This window comes from Protopterus annectens, chromosome 6.part1 (assembly GCF_019279795.1).
Source record: "Protopterus annectens isolate FY-2018-M chromosome 6.part1, PAN1.0, whole genome shotgun sequence".
In the NCBI taxonomy this organism is placed as follows: domain Eukaryota; kingdom Metazoa; phylum Chordata; order Ceratodontiformes; family Protopteridae; genus Protopterus; species Protopterus annectens.
This window is the reverse complement of record NC_056738.1, coordinates 523,146,681-523,161,971: the sequence shown is the minus strand read 5'-3', so window position 1 is coordinate 523,161,971 and position 15,291 is coordinate 523,146,681.

The following is a 15,291-nucleotide window of genomic DNA, read 5'->3' as shown; positions in this document are numbered from 1 at the left end:
GGTTTAGTGGAGAAGCGAACAGATCTATGTCTGGAGTTCCCCAGGACACTGTCAATTTCTGAAATACATGAAGATCCAGTTTCCACTCGTGGGGATCCATGATTTGTCTGCTTAACACATTTGCTAAGGAGTTCTGTGCTCCCGGCAGAAACCTTGCCTGAAGACTTAGTTGTAAACTGAGAGCAGTCTCCCACAAAATCATTGCTTGCCTGCATAGAGGATAAGAATGTGTTCCCCCTTGCTTGTTGATGTACCACATGACAGTTGTGTTGTCTGTTAGAATCAACACCCGCCCTGGAAGAAGTAAATCCTTGAAAGCTATTAATGCAAACTGGACTGCTAACATCTCCTTCATGTTGATATGTAGATGTTGTAGTCTGGCAGGCCACTTGTCTTGTATCCACTTTCCATTTAGAGGAGCTCCCCAAGCTATGTCTGAGGCATCTGTCATTAAAATCTGACTCGCCTCTGGCCGGGTCACAGAGAGTCCCTTGTTTAGGTGACATTCCTGAGCCCACCACAAAAATTCCTTTTGAATGCAAGGTATTATTTGAATGACAGTGTCCAGATCCTGGCAGTGCTGTGTCCATACATTTTTGAGATACCATTGTAGCTTCCTCATATGCAGTTTGGCATTGGGAAGCACCAGAATACAAGATGCCATGAACCCTAAGGCTTGAAGGACTGTCCTTGCAGTCAGCCCGGACTGATGAGATAGCTGATGGAAGTATAGGGATAGACTCTTTTGTTTGTCCGGGGTTAAAAAGGCCATCTGGGATGCTGTATTCAGTCTCACACCCAGAAAGCACATGTCCTGAGAGGGTACTAGACTGGACTTTATTTCGTTCACAGAATACCCCAGGCATCTTAGCACTGCTATCACATATACCAAATGATGAAGAAGCTTTTCCCTTCCTTGAGCCAGAATCAGGCAGTCGTCCAAATAAGGATAAATCTGTATTCCTTTTATCCTGAAGAAAGCTATCACTGGAGCCAGAACTTTCGTGAACACTCTGGGCGCAGTAGATAAGCCAAAGGGCAATGCAGAGAACTGATAGTGAGAAGTCCCAGCTCGAAAACGCAGATACTTCCTGCAACTTAGTCTGATGGGAACATGAAGGTAAGCCTCCTTGAGGTCCAAAGTTACCATCCAATGATCTTTGCCCAGCAGAGGTAAAAGTTGCTGCAACGTCAACATTTTGAACTTGGGAATGTCCAGATAAGTGTTGAGGATAGATAAATCTAATCTAAAATCCTAGGCCCCTTTCTGGCATAGGAACCGGCTGTATGGCCCCTATTTGGAGTAACAGTGAAATTTGCTTGTGAGCCTCTATTCTTTGTTGAGGAGGAATGTCTGGCATGCCTTTGAAAGGAGGCAAGGTATGGAAATAAAACCTGTAACCGTGATGTATGATATCCAGTACCCATTTGTCTTGGGTAATCAACCTCCAATTTTCTTTGAAAAGTGCCAACCTTCCTCCCAAAGGTGCTGCCAGGCGAGAAGGTTCTGGCAGCTGAAAAGGTAGGTCATTGGGTCTGTTTACGAAAGGACTGACCCCTGCCCTCACTCGAAGCAGGAGAACTCCCTGCTCTAGGCCTGAAAGAGCCCTGACCTCTGCCCCTGCCACATCTAGATCTACCCCTAGACTGGGAATCATAAGAAGGATACGTCCACCCTTTAGTAGGCCAATTTCTACTAAACTTTGGAGGCTGAACCTGCAAAAAATCTTTAACAGTCTGCATAGACTTAGCCTTGTCTTCCATTTTCTTCAAAACTGCCTCAACAGGAGAACCAAACAAGACATCAGATTGCAAAGGGGCATCCAAAATCCTAGTTTTAACATGGTCAGATAAATTTTGATCCCTCAGCCAGGCATGCCTGCGAAGAACTGACCCAGTGGCCGCCACCCTAGACGAGGCCTGTACAGCATCAAAACCACATTGCAAAGAATGCTTACCCACCTGTTCAGAAACATGCACTAAATCTTGTAACTCTTTACAATCAATACCTTCCGCCAGAGCATCAACCTTAGATTTCAACTGTGAAAGCAGATAATTTTGATATTTCAACATGTGAAACTGGCAATTCAAAGCTCTCATGGCTAGGGTGGAAGAAGTATAAACTTTCTTTCCCCATCTATCCAAGGCCCTGGCCTCTTTATCTGCAGGAACCGGATTCTTGACAACAGAAGCCTTAACACCCTTAGGCCCCTGGCTAACAGTTTCTGGGTCTGCCCTAGGACTCTTAAAAAGATACTTATGAGCTTCAGGCACCCTGTAATCCCTATCTGGTTTAACAGGAGCAGGAGGCAAAGAATCAGGATTAAGAAAAGCCTCTGCAAACACATCTTCCACCACATTCAGAACAGGAGGTATAGCCAAAGGCCTATGCTGGGGTAAAAACAAAAATTCCCTAAGCCTTTTCCTGGAGTCAGAGAAGTCCTGACCTTCCCATTTAAAGTGCTCTCTCATGGAGTGAAGGGTCTCTGAAAAAGAAAAATCCTCAGGAGGAGAAGCAGAAGGAGTAGAATCATCAACATCAGAATCAGAATAATGAGAATACTCCTGCAAGTCTTCAGCCGAAGACTCAGACACATCCGAAGCCTGCTCATAATCCCCCAACACTGGCTCCATCCTAGGCCTCTTATCAGGAGGGGGCATAGAACCTCTAATTAAAGTAATTAAATCTTCTGCCATTTTAAGCATGTGCTTCTTGGGCACAGAACCTGAAGAACTAGGAGTGACACCCACAGCAGCCAAACTAGACCTGCCTCTAGGAGAAGCCTTGGGAGCAGAAAGAGAGGGCCTAGACACCTTAGGAAGGGAGGGGAGTAAAGTAATCTGAGAAGCCCCTGTAGCCTGACTAGCCTCCTGGGAGGCCACATCCTGTAAAATTAAAGTTTCTCCCTGGGACTCCAGAGAGGCCTCCGTCGGAACCACCGGTTCCCTGACTCTAAAGAACCGGCGTCCGTTCGACGACTCCTAACCTAGTTTTAACTGCCTTGTCCTTGCGCTTCTTTGAGGAAGCCGCCGGAGCATCCGACGGCATATTGTAATTGCACCGCTTCCCAAAGACCAACCTGGCACAATCCAACCTTCGCTTTATAGTGCGTTTATTAAACCTAGCACAAAAGCGACACCCAACAACGTCGTGCTCAGGTCCCAAACAAGGTATACACAAATTATGGTAGTCCCTATGCGGAATCTGTTTCCCTCAAGAAATACAGTTATTCACTTTTTCTGACATCCGGTAAACCACTGAGGCAAGAAAAAAACAAAATATTCCCCAACGGGGTACTTAACCAACTCTGACTTGGTCTGAAACTCCGATTCAAAATTTCAGAACGCCGAACGGCACTTGCAACACTGCTTCTGCATCGGACCATGCGGCAAAAAAGACTGAGGATATGACATCGGTCATGCGCATTTGTACCCTGACGTTCTGATGTCCGTCAAATGCGCCTTGACCGACGTCAGCCTTATACTCTGATATTCGGGCCGATCGAGGGACAGCGGACTACCCAAGTGTTAGGACTGCAGCAATGTGAGATGAAGAACATCAGTCTTGAATAAAATCCCTGGCCTTGTTCCTGAGGAGAAACCTTCTCTATTGCTTTTATTTGTAACAGCTTTGAGACTTCTATGAGTGCCTCTGCCCTTTGATTTTGTGGCAGGTTTGGCATGCCTTGTCCCGTTGGCAAGGTATGGAAGTGGAACCTGTAACCTCCATCTATTATGTCCAGAATCCAATTGTCCTTTGTTATAATGTGCCAGTTTTTTGAGAATAGAGATAATTTTCCGCCTAGAGGTGCTTCTCTTTGAGCCTTGGTAGGCGGAGTGACAGGTAAGTCATTGTGATTGTCCCTGTGGTGCAGGTGAACTACCTGTGCCACTTCTCTGATTTTGTGGTTGCCATTGGCGAACCCTGTAGGAGCCTCGGTATTGCCCTCTACCTCGTGCACGCCTGTTCTTTCCCCTTTGAAACTTGTCAGAGTCTGGAAAGGACCAATTCTTTGAAGGCCAATTCCTGCTGAACCTTGGTGGCTGAACCTGGAGGAAATCCTTTACTGTCTGTACTGATTTTGCCTTCTCCTCAATAGATTTCAACACATCCTGAGCATTAAAGTACAGTTTTGTACCTACCATAAATGTAGATGTTCGAGGATCCACATTGCTGCAGTCCTAACTATTGGGTAGTCCGCTGTCCAGTCAGCCCGAATACCAAAGTATATGGCTGACGTCGGTCAGGGCGCATTAGACTGACGTCAGTACGTCAGGGTACTAATGCGCATGACCGACGTCATATCCTCAGTCTTTTCTTGCCCCAGATGTCAGAAGACCCTGAAAAGATAAGGCCAAAACCAAAAACTCCAAACATACCTGCACCAAAAATATGTACAATATATACAAAATTACCAGAATATAACCTCACCTACACAACCACCCCTAAACACAGAGGGAAGGAGGGAGGGTAAATTGGACTGCAGCAATGTGGATCCTCGAACATCTACATTTATGGTAGGTACAAAACTGTACTATGTTCTTCATTCCACATTGCTGCAGTCCTAACTATTGGGTAGAATCCCAAAGCAGAGGTAAGGGAGGCTGGCAAATCATAAGGAAGCAGGAACTGACAACATGCCTTGCAAAATAGCTGTGGCAAAACCAGCCCTAGACTTAGAGTAGAGAGGAAGGTGATAATGCTTAGAGAAAGTATGCACTGAACTCCAAGTAGCTGCCTCCAAAATATCCTTAGTTGCCACCCCTTAGAAATGCTGTTGAAGTGGCAGTAGCCCTAGTGGAATGAGGCCTAATCCCAGCTGGAATCTCCTTGCCATGATGGGAATAACAAAATGCAATGCAAAACCCAATCCACCTAGAAATAGTTTGTTTTGACACAGGCTTGCCCTGAACTCAAAGCAACAGAAACAAACAACTGCTGAGACTGCCTAAAATCCTTAGTCCTGCTCAAATAATAACGCAATTGCCTGTGTACATCTAAAGTGTGCAAAATCTTTTCCCCTTTATTTTGGGGATCTGCATAAAAAGTAGGCAAATGAATAGTTTGGTTTAAAGCCACACTAGAAACCACCTTAGGCATAAAGGAAGGATTAGTACGTAAAGATACCCTATCCTTATGAAAAATCAAAAAGGCTCTACCGCCATAAGGGCCTGCAACTCAGAAACCCTTCTTGCAGAAGTAATGGCCAACAAAAAAGCAGTCTTTCATGACAAGTATTTCAATTCAGCAGTAGCCGCAGGCTCAAAAGGTTGTAGAGTAAGTTTCTCCAACACAAAATTGAGATCCCAAGCAGGAGTAGGAGCTCACGTGGGGGTCTTATATTCTTTGCCCCTCTAAGAAATTGCTTGAACAAAGGATGCGAAAACAATGGTGGGTCACAATCATAGTGAGCTGAAATTGCTGCAGCATGAATCTTAATGGGAGAGAAAGACAAACCTTTGTCCAATAACTCAGTAAGATATTGAAGAGCCACACTCAAATTAGGCTCAGAAATCTCCAAATTGTTTGCTGCACTCCAAAATAAAAATCTCTTCCATTTTTCTGCACACTTTCCTTGTACTAGGTCTTCTGGCTTCCATAATCACATTTAAAACTTGTTGAGGAAGTTGAGACCTGCTGTCTTTCAAAACAGAATATGCCAGGCTGTTAGATGAAGAGAGTGAAGCTTGACATTGAGCAGGTGACCGTCCCTCTGAGACAACAGGTGTGGAATCAAGGGTAAAGGCCATGGAGGCTTCCTTACCAGACTCCTCAGTAATGGGTACCAGTGCTGCGAGGCCAATCTGGAGCTATTAAAATCATCCTTGGCTTGTCTTGTCTGACCTTTAGAAGCACCTTTGGGAGAAGAGGCAGAGGTGGAAAAGCATACACATGAAGATTTTTCCAACTGAAAGAAAGAGCATCCACTTTCCAAGCTGTGTGATGAAACCTCTTTGTGCAAAACTTTGGCAGCTGGTGGTTTAGTGGAGAAGCGAACAGATCTATGTCTGGAGTTCCCCATGACACTGTCAATTTTGAAATACATGAAGATCCAGTTTCCACTCGTGGGGATCCATGATTTGTCTGCTTAACACATCTGCTAAGGAGTTCTGTGCTCCGGCAGAAACCTTGCCTGAAGAGTTAGTTGCAAGCTGAGCGCAGTCTCCCATAAAATCATTGCTTGCCTGCACAATGGGTAAGAATGTGTTCCCCTTGTTTGTTGATGTACCACATGACAGTTGTGTTGTCTGTTAGAATCAACACCTGTCCTGGAAGAAGTAACTCCTTGAAAGCCATTAATGCAAACTGGACTGCTAACATCTCTTTCATGTTGATATGTAGATGCTGTAGTCTGGCAGGCCACTTGTCTTGTATCCACTTTCCATTTAGATGAGCTCCCAAGCAATGTCTGAGGCATCTGTCGTTAGAATCTGACTCGCCTCTGGCCGGGTCACAGAGAGTCCCTTGTTTAGGTGACATTCCTGAGCCCACCACAAAAATTCCTTTTGAATGCAAGGTATTATTTGAATGACAGTGTCCAAATCCTGGCAGTGCTGTGTCCATACATTTTGAGATACCATTGCAGCTTCCTCATATGCAGTTTGGCATTGGGAAGCACCAGAATACAAGATGCCATGAACCCTAAGGCTTGAAGGACTGTCCTTGCAGTCAGCCCGGACTGAAGAGATAGTTGATGGAAGTAACTGGAAAGATTCTTTTGTTTGTCCGGGGTTAAAAGGCCATCTGGGCTGCTGTATTCAGTCTCACACCCAGAAAGCACATGTCTTGAGAGGGTACTAGACTGGACTTTATTTCGTTCACAGAATACCCTAGGCATCTTAGCACTGCTATGACATATTCCAAATGCTGTAGAAGGTCTTCCTTTTCTTGAGCCAGAATCAGGCAGTCGTCCAAGTAAGGATAGATTTGAATTCCTTTTAGCCTGAAGTAAGCTATCACTGGAGCCAGAACCTTTGTGAATACTCTGGGCGCAGTAGATAAGCCAAAGGGCAATGCAGAGAACTGATAATGAGAATTTCCAGCTCGAAAACGCAGACACTTCCTGCAACTTAGTCTTATAGGCACATGAAGGTAAGCTTCCTTGAGATCTAAAGTTACCATCCAGTGATCTTTGCCCAGCAGAGGTAAAAGCTGTTGTAACGTCAACATTTTGAACGTTACAATGTCCAGATAAGTGTTGAGGATAGATAAATCCAAAATTGGTCTCCACGTGTTCCCCTTCTTCGGTACTAGGAACAGGCGAGAATAAAATCCTAGGCCCCTTTCTGGCACAGGAACTGGCTGAATGGCCCCTATTTGGAGCAACAGAGAAATTTGCTTGTGAGCCTCTGTTCTTTGTAGAGGAGGAATGTCTGGCATGCCTTTGAAAGGAGGCAAGGTATGGAAATAAAACCTGTAACCGTGGTGAATGATATCCAGAACCCATCTGTCTTGGGTAATTAAATCCCAATTTTCTTTGAAAAGAGACAGCCTTCCTCCCAAAGGTGCTGCCAGGCGAGAATGTACTGGCAGCTGAAAAGGCAGGTCATTGGGTCTGCTTACGAAAGGACTGACCCCTGCCCTCACCAGAAGTCTGAGCAGGGAACTCCCTGTCCTAGGCCTAAAAGAACCTTGAGCTCTGCCCCTACCACGTCTAGACCTACCCCTAGACTGGGAATCATAAGCAGGATAAGTCCATCCCTTAGTAGGCCAATTTCTACTAAACTTGGAGGCTGCACCTGCAAAAATCCTTAACAGTTTGCATAGACTTAGCCTTGTCCTCCATTTTCTTTAAAACTGCTTCCACAGGCGAACCAAACAACACATCAGACTGTAAAGGAGCATCCAAAATCCTTGTTTTAACATGCTCAGCTAAATTCTGATCTCTCAACCAGGCGTGCCTACGAAGAACAGAACCAGTGGCAGCCACCCTCGAGGAGGCCTGCACAGCATCAAAACCACACTGCAAGGAATGTTTACCCACCTGTTCAGACACATGAACTAAATCCTGCAACTCTTTACACTCAATACCTTCTGCCAGAGCATCCACCTTAGATTTCAATTGTGAAAGGAGATAATTCTGATATTTTAACATGTGAAACTGACAATTCAGCGCCCTCATGGCTAAAGTGGAAGAAGTATACACTTTCTTTCCCCATCTATCCAAAGCCCTTGCCTCTTTATCAGGAGGAACAGGATTTTTAACAACAGAGGCCTTCACACCTTTAGGCCCCTGAGAGACAGTTTCCGGGTCTGCCCTAGGACTCTTAAAATGATACTTATGAGCTTCAGGCACCCTATAGTACCTATCCGGTTTAACTGGGGCAGGAGGCAAAGAATCAGGATTCAGGGAAGCCTCTGCAAAAACATCTTCCACCACATTCAGGACAGGAGGTATAGCTAAAGGCCTATGCTGGGGTAAAAACAAGAATTCCCTAAGCCTCTTCCTGGAATCAGAGAAATCTTGACCTTCCCATTTAAAATGCTCCCTCATGGAATGCAGAGTCTCTGAAAATGAAAAATCCTCAGGAGGAGAAGCTGAAGGAGTAGAATCATCCACATCAGAATCCGAATAAGGAGGATACTCCTGCAAGTCTTCAGCCGAAGACTCAGAAGCCTCCGAACATTGCTCAAAACTCTCAAACTCAGGTTCCACCCTAGGCCTCTTATCAGGAGGGGGCATAGAACCTCTAATCATAGTAATCAAATCCTCTGCCATTTTAAGCATATGTTTCTTAGGCAAAGACCCTGCAGCACTAGGAGAAACCCCCACTGAAGCTAAACTTGGCCTGCCTCTCAAGGAAGCCTTGGAAACAGAAGGGGAGGCTCTAACCACCTTAGGAAGAGAGGGAAGAACAGCCACCTGAGAAGCCCCCTCAGCCTGGCCTACTTCCTGAGAGGATACATCCTGTAACAGTAAAGTCTCCCTGAGACTCCAAAGAAACTCCTGGCAGAACCTCCGGCTCCACTGAGCCTTCTAAAGAACCGACGTCTGGGACTGTCGGTTCTTCCACTCTAGGCTTTGCTGCTTTGTCCTTGCGCTTTTGGCAAGCGGCGCGGAGCATCCGGCGGCATTTTATAATTACAACGCTTCCCAAAAACTAACCTGGCACAGTCTAACCTTCTCTTAATAGTGCGTTTGTTAAATCTAGCACAAGAGCGGCATCCAACAACGTCGTGCTCAGGCCCTAAACAAGGTATACACAAAGTATGGTAATCCCTATGAGGTATCTGTTTCCCACAAGAAATACAGTTATTCACTTTTTCTGACATCCGGTTAAATACTGAGGCAAGAAAAACCAAAATATTCTAACGGGTACTTAGCCAACTTTGATTCGGTCTGAAACTCTGACTTCAGAAACTTTCAGAACGCCAACCTGCACTCGCAAAATTGCTTCTGCATCGGACCATGCGGCAAAAAAGACTGAGGATATGACGTCGGTCATGCGCATTAGTACCCTGACGTACTGACGTCAGTCTAATGCGCCCTGACCGACGTCAGCCATATACTTTGGTATTCGGGCCGACTGGACAGCGGACTACCCAATAGTTAGGACTGCAGCAATGTGGAATAAAGAACATCACCAAAAAGCTTCTGTTTATCCAGAGGTGCGTCCAGGAGCTTTACTTTAACATGATCTGGCAGTGGCTGTTCTTTCAACCAAGCATGTCTACGGATAACAGCCCCTGTCATAGCTGCCCTACATGAAGCCTCCAATTCATCATAACCACACTGAAGAAAATGATTGCTAACCTGCGGAGTATTATGAACCAAATCCTGCAATGCCTTTCTATCTATAGGCTCAGGAGAGGCTAGCTTTTTCTGCAAATCATCCAGTAAATAATCCTGGTACTGAAACATATGAAAAAGGCAGTTTAAGTGACCTCATGGCAGGGGTGGAAGAGGTATAAAACTTTTTTACCCCATCTCTCCAGGGACCTTGCCTCCCTGTCAGCTGGCAGTGGATTCTTGGCTGAGGAGGTAGCCACTCCTTTGGGGCCCTGTGAAATAGTTTCTAGATCCACAGAGTGGGCCTTAAAGAGATGCTTTGTGCATGTCAGGCACCCTGTAATATCTGTCTGGCTTGACAGGAGCAGGAGGGAGAGAATCAGGGGAAGCACTGGAGTCGGAGAATACATCATCCAGGACATCCAAAACTGGAGGGATAGCTAAAGGTCTGTGCTGGGGTAGCTTAAGGAAGGTACGTAGCCTTTTCCTAGAATCAGAAAATTCCTGACCCTGCCACTTAAAATGTTCCCTCATGGAGTGGAGGACTTCACCGAAAGAAAAATCCTCTGGAGGAGAGGCAGAGGGAATTGATTCCTCAGCATCGGAGTCCTCATAGGCCTGGAAGGATTCTTCTTGGGTATCTGAATGCTCTGAATCCACAGAGGCTTCATCTGAAGAGAGGTTGTCTGCCTGCTCAGTTCTAGGCCTTTTTTCTGCAGGCGGCTGAGAAACTCTGTCTGGGTGAGGCTGACCCCCTGATAAGAGAGATTAGATCTGCAGCAAGAGACATGATCTGTCTATCAGAAGAAGGGGCCTGAGAAGTAGGTTTAGGATGGGCCCTGGCCTGGCTGGCGGTCTTAGCTCGTGCAAAGGCCTTGATGGACATGGATACAGGAGGCCTAGCTGCCCCATGTGCAGGGGTAACTTTGTCCACGGGAATGGTGTCGGGTAGATCCAGAACTTCGGTTTCTGGAGGAAAATCAACAACCGGCACCGGTGTAGTCTCCGAGACCGAAGAACGTGTTAATGCGGTGTCGTCGGCCTGGAGTGGTTGAATTACCACTTCCGAAGGGACCGAAGCTCTCGCGGAGGGCTTAGGCGTTATATCGGTGGAAGATGCGGGCTGAGGATGTCGGTCCCGGTCCTTTAGTTTTTTGGTAGTTTGTGCTGTCGGTTGTTCCGACGGCATGATGTAAGCGTAGGATTCGCCAAAAAAGTCTTCAGCAAATTCTGCCCGGCGCCTGAGAGTGCGCTTATTAAAGCAAGCACAGGCAGCACAGGCCGAGACGTCGTGGTCTGGGCCCAGGCAAAGGAGGCAGTAAGAATGGAAGTCCTTATGAGGTATTTGTTTACCACAAGACAAAATTAACTTTCTCAATTTGTTCTGACATCGGCTGAGGGAAGAAAAAATGTTCCCCAACGGGGTACTTAGCTTTTAGATGACTTCGGTAACTGAAAACACAGGAGCTGACCGACCGGCACTTGCGAAAGTACAGTTTTGTACCTACCATAAATGTAGATGTCCGATAGGTATGCATCTGCAGTCATAACATATGGGTTGTCCTGCCTCAGGCAGCCCTCGGTCGGCCGGATTCCAAAGTCTGGGTCTGGCCTCAGCTGATGTCGCACTTCACCCAACATCATAGCTCCTGGGGTATAAAGGCATCAGCCGACGCCATTTTCCTCAGTGTTTCTTGCCCCAGATGCCAGGTGCCCTCTAGGAAGGCTAAATTTGGATAAATTCTGAAAATTCCAAACAGTAGCAAACCAAATATATATACATATATACATACAAACAAATACACCATAATAGATTCCCCCAGCTAGCTGAAAGAGGGGTAAGCACCCTAGGAATACCACAGAGGGGAAGGAGGGTGGGTAATCCTGACTGCAGATGCATACCTATCGGACATCTACATTTATGGTAGGTACAAAACTGTACTATGTCCTTCAAGGATGCATCTGCAGTCATAACATATGGGTAGAATACCATAGCCAAACTGGGGGAGGAGGCACTAAGATAAAGATGGTGTAGTTAAGATCCCTTGTAAGACTGCATTTGCAAAGCCTGCTCGGGATCTGGAGTATAAAGGAAGATTGTAATGCTTGGCAAATGTATGCACGGAGCTCCAAGTAGCAGCTTCTAAAATGTCTTTGGTAGCCACTCCTTGTAGAAAAGCTGTAGTGGTGGCTGTAGCCCTTGTGGAGTGAGGCCTGATATTTTCAGTTGTCGTCTTTCCATGAAAAGAGTAACAGAATCGAATGCAATTTCCTATCCATTTTGAAATTGTCTGTTTGGAAATTGCTTTTCCTTGCACTCCTGTTGCATATGCTACCAGAAGCTGGTCAGTTTTTCTGCTGGTCTTAGTTCTGTCCAGGTAGTAGCGCAGTTGTCTATGTACATCTAAGGTGTGCAGTAGCTTTTCCCCCCTGTTCTGTGGGTTAGGGAAGAATGTAGGTAAATGAATAGCTTGGTTCAAGGATACCCTGGATACCACCTTTGGCATGAAAGTAGGATTGGTTCTCAGAGACACTCTATCCTGGTGAAAGATAAGGAAAGGCTGTACTGCCATTAATGCCTGTAACTCGGATACCCTTCTTGCTGAAGTGATTGCTAAAAGGAAGGCAGTTTTCCAAGATAAGAACTGTAAGTCTGCTGATGCAGCTGGTTCAAAAGGGGGAAGTGTTAATTTTTCCAGCACAAAATTGAGATACCATGCAGGCAGAGGTGGTTTCCTTGGAGGTTTTACATTTTTGATCCCTCTTAGAAATTGTCTGAGGAGAGGCTGAGAGAAGATAGGAGGATCCATGTTGTACTCTGCTGAAATTGCTGAAGCATGAATTTTAATGGAAGAATAGGACAGGCCACTGTGGAACAGTTCTGCTAAGTATTCTAGGATGTGTGCTAGGTTTGCAAGCGTGACATCTGTTCCCTTTGATGCACTCCAAATGAGGAATCTCTTCCATTTGGCTGAGTATGTTTTCCTTGTGGAGGGTCTGCGAGCCTCCAGGATAATGTCCTTGACCCTCTGAGATAAAGCAGGTTGGTTTTGTCTTATGCAATTTTCCAGGCAGTTAGCTGCAGCGTTTTCAAGTTTGGATGCAAAGTCTTGTAGTTGTTCTGTGTTAGAAGTAAAGGCCATAGAGGTAGAGGCCATGGGTTCGTCTGAGACATGCTTCTCAGTAGTGGATACCAATGTTGCCTTGGCCAGTCTGGAGCTATCAGAATTACCTTTGGCTGTTCCTCCCTGATCTTCAGTAGAACTTTGTACATCAATGGGAGAGGTGGGAAGGCATAAACTGTCAGGGCTTTCCAGCTGAAAGAAAGGGAGTCCACCCTCCAGGCTTGTGGGTGGTATACTCTTGAGCAGAATTTCTTCAGCTGGTGGTTGAGTGGGAAGGCAAACAGGTCTATTTCTGGCATTCCCCATTTCTTTGTTATGGTTTTGAAGATATCTGGATGCAGCATCCATTCGTGAGCATCCGTGGGAGTTCTGCTTAATTTGTCTGCTAGTGAATTCTCTTTTCCTGGTACGAATCTGGCCTGCAGTTGAATGTTGAGATTCAGGCCTAGGTTCCACAGCTCCATTGCCATCCGGCATAAAGGGTAGGAATGCGTGCCTCCCTGTTTGTTGATGTACCACATGACTGTGGTATTGTCCGTCCTTATCAGCAGGTGTCCTTGCTGAAGGAATGATTTGAATGCCTCTATTGCATGCTTCACTGCCAGCATCTCCTTTAGATTTATGTGTAGATTCAGCTGGTCTTGGGACCATAGTCCTCGGATACACTTGTCTTCCATGCGTGCGCCCCAGCCTAGGTCTGAGGCGTCCGTGGTGATGGTTTGCTTTGGTTGTGGTTTGTGGAAAGGCAACCCTCTGTTGGTCTGGCAGGCCTGAGCCCACCACAGGAATTCCTTTTTCAGGCATGGAATGATTGGTATCATGGTTTCTAGACTGTGTCTGTGTTGAGACCATACATTTGTTAGGTACCATTGTAATTTCCTCATATGCAGTCTGGCATGTGGGATCAAGATTATGCAGGATGCCATGTAACCCAGGGCCTGCAGGACTTTCCTTGCAGTAAGCCGAGTTTGTCTTGTCAGTGCCGTGAAGTAGGCTGGAAGTTGTTTTTGTTTTTCTTCTGTGAGAAAAGCCATCTGAGTTATTGTGTCCAGTTCTGCACCCAAAAATGTTATCCTTTGGGATGGCACTAGTCTTGACTTCTGTATGTTGACTGTGTATCCCAAGGCTTGCAGCAGTTGTATGACATAGGCCAAATCCTTTATTATTTTTGTCTTGTTGTCCGCTTGTATTAGGCAGTCGTCCAGGTATGGGTAGATTTGAATTCCCTGAAGCCTGCAATGTGCAATTACTGATGCCAGGCATTTCGTGAATACTCTGGGGCGCAGTAGATAAGCCAAAGGGCAATCCTGAGAATTGATAATGCTCTGATCCTGCAAGAAATCTGAGGTGTCTTCTGCAATCTGGTCGGATAGGGACGTGCAGGTATGCCTCCTTGAGATCTAGAGTCACCAGCCAAGACTCCTTGCCCAACATGGGAAGAAGTTGCTGTAGGGTCAGCATCTTGAATTTTGGTACAATGAGATATGTGTTCAGTGCGGACAAGTCGAGAATAGGCCTCCATTTTGTTTCTTTTCTTGGTACAAGGAATAGTCTGGAGTAAAATCCTTGGCCTTGTTCCATAGATGGTACCTTTTCTATTGCTCTCATCCTTAGTAAGTTGATGACTTGTTTTAGAGCCTCTGACTTCTGGCTTGGTGGAAGGTTTGGTATTCCTCTCTTTTTTGGTAAAGTGTGGAAGTGAAACCTGTAGCCTTTGTCTATTGTTTGCAAAGTCCATTTGTCTCCTGTAATGCAATGCCAGTTTTTTGAAAATAAAGCTAATTTTCTGCCCAAGGGTGCTTCCAATTGTTCCCTGGTAGGCGGAATCAGAGCCAAGTCATTGTGTCTGTCCTGTGGAAGTGGTTGCAGTCGCAGCTGTGGAGGCACTCCTCTGGTTGTCAGGTTGCCACTGACGGCCCCTGTAGGCACCCCTTGATTGACCTCTGCCGCTTGGGCGTCTATTTCTGCCTCTCTGTGCTCTGGAGGTGTCTGGAAAGGACCAATTCTTTGAAGGCCAATTTCTGCTGAACCTCGGAGGTTGGACCTGCAGAAAATCCTTGACTGTTTGCACAGATTTTGCTTTTTCTTCCACTTTCTTTAGTACCTCCTGTGCAGGGGAGCCAAATAAACTTTGTTTCTCCATAGGGGCATCTAGGAGTTTAGACTTAACATGGTCTGGCAAGGATTGCTCTTTTAGCCAGGCATGCCTTCGAATCACTGCTCCAGTCATAGCTGATCTAAATGAAGCCTCCAGTGCATCATAGCCACATTTTAAAAAATGATTACTGACCTGCTGAGAATTGTGTACCAACTCCTGAAGGGACTTACGGTCTAAAGGTTCACGAGAGGAAAGCTTTTTATTCAGCTGATCTAACAAAAATTCCTGGTACTGTATCATGTGAAATTGATAAAGCCCTGGCAGAAAATGTAGCAGA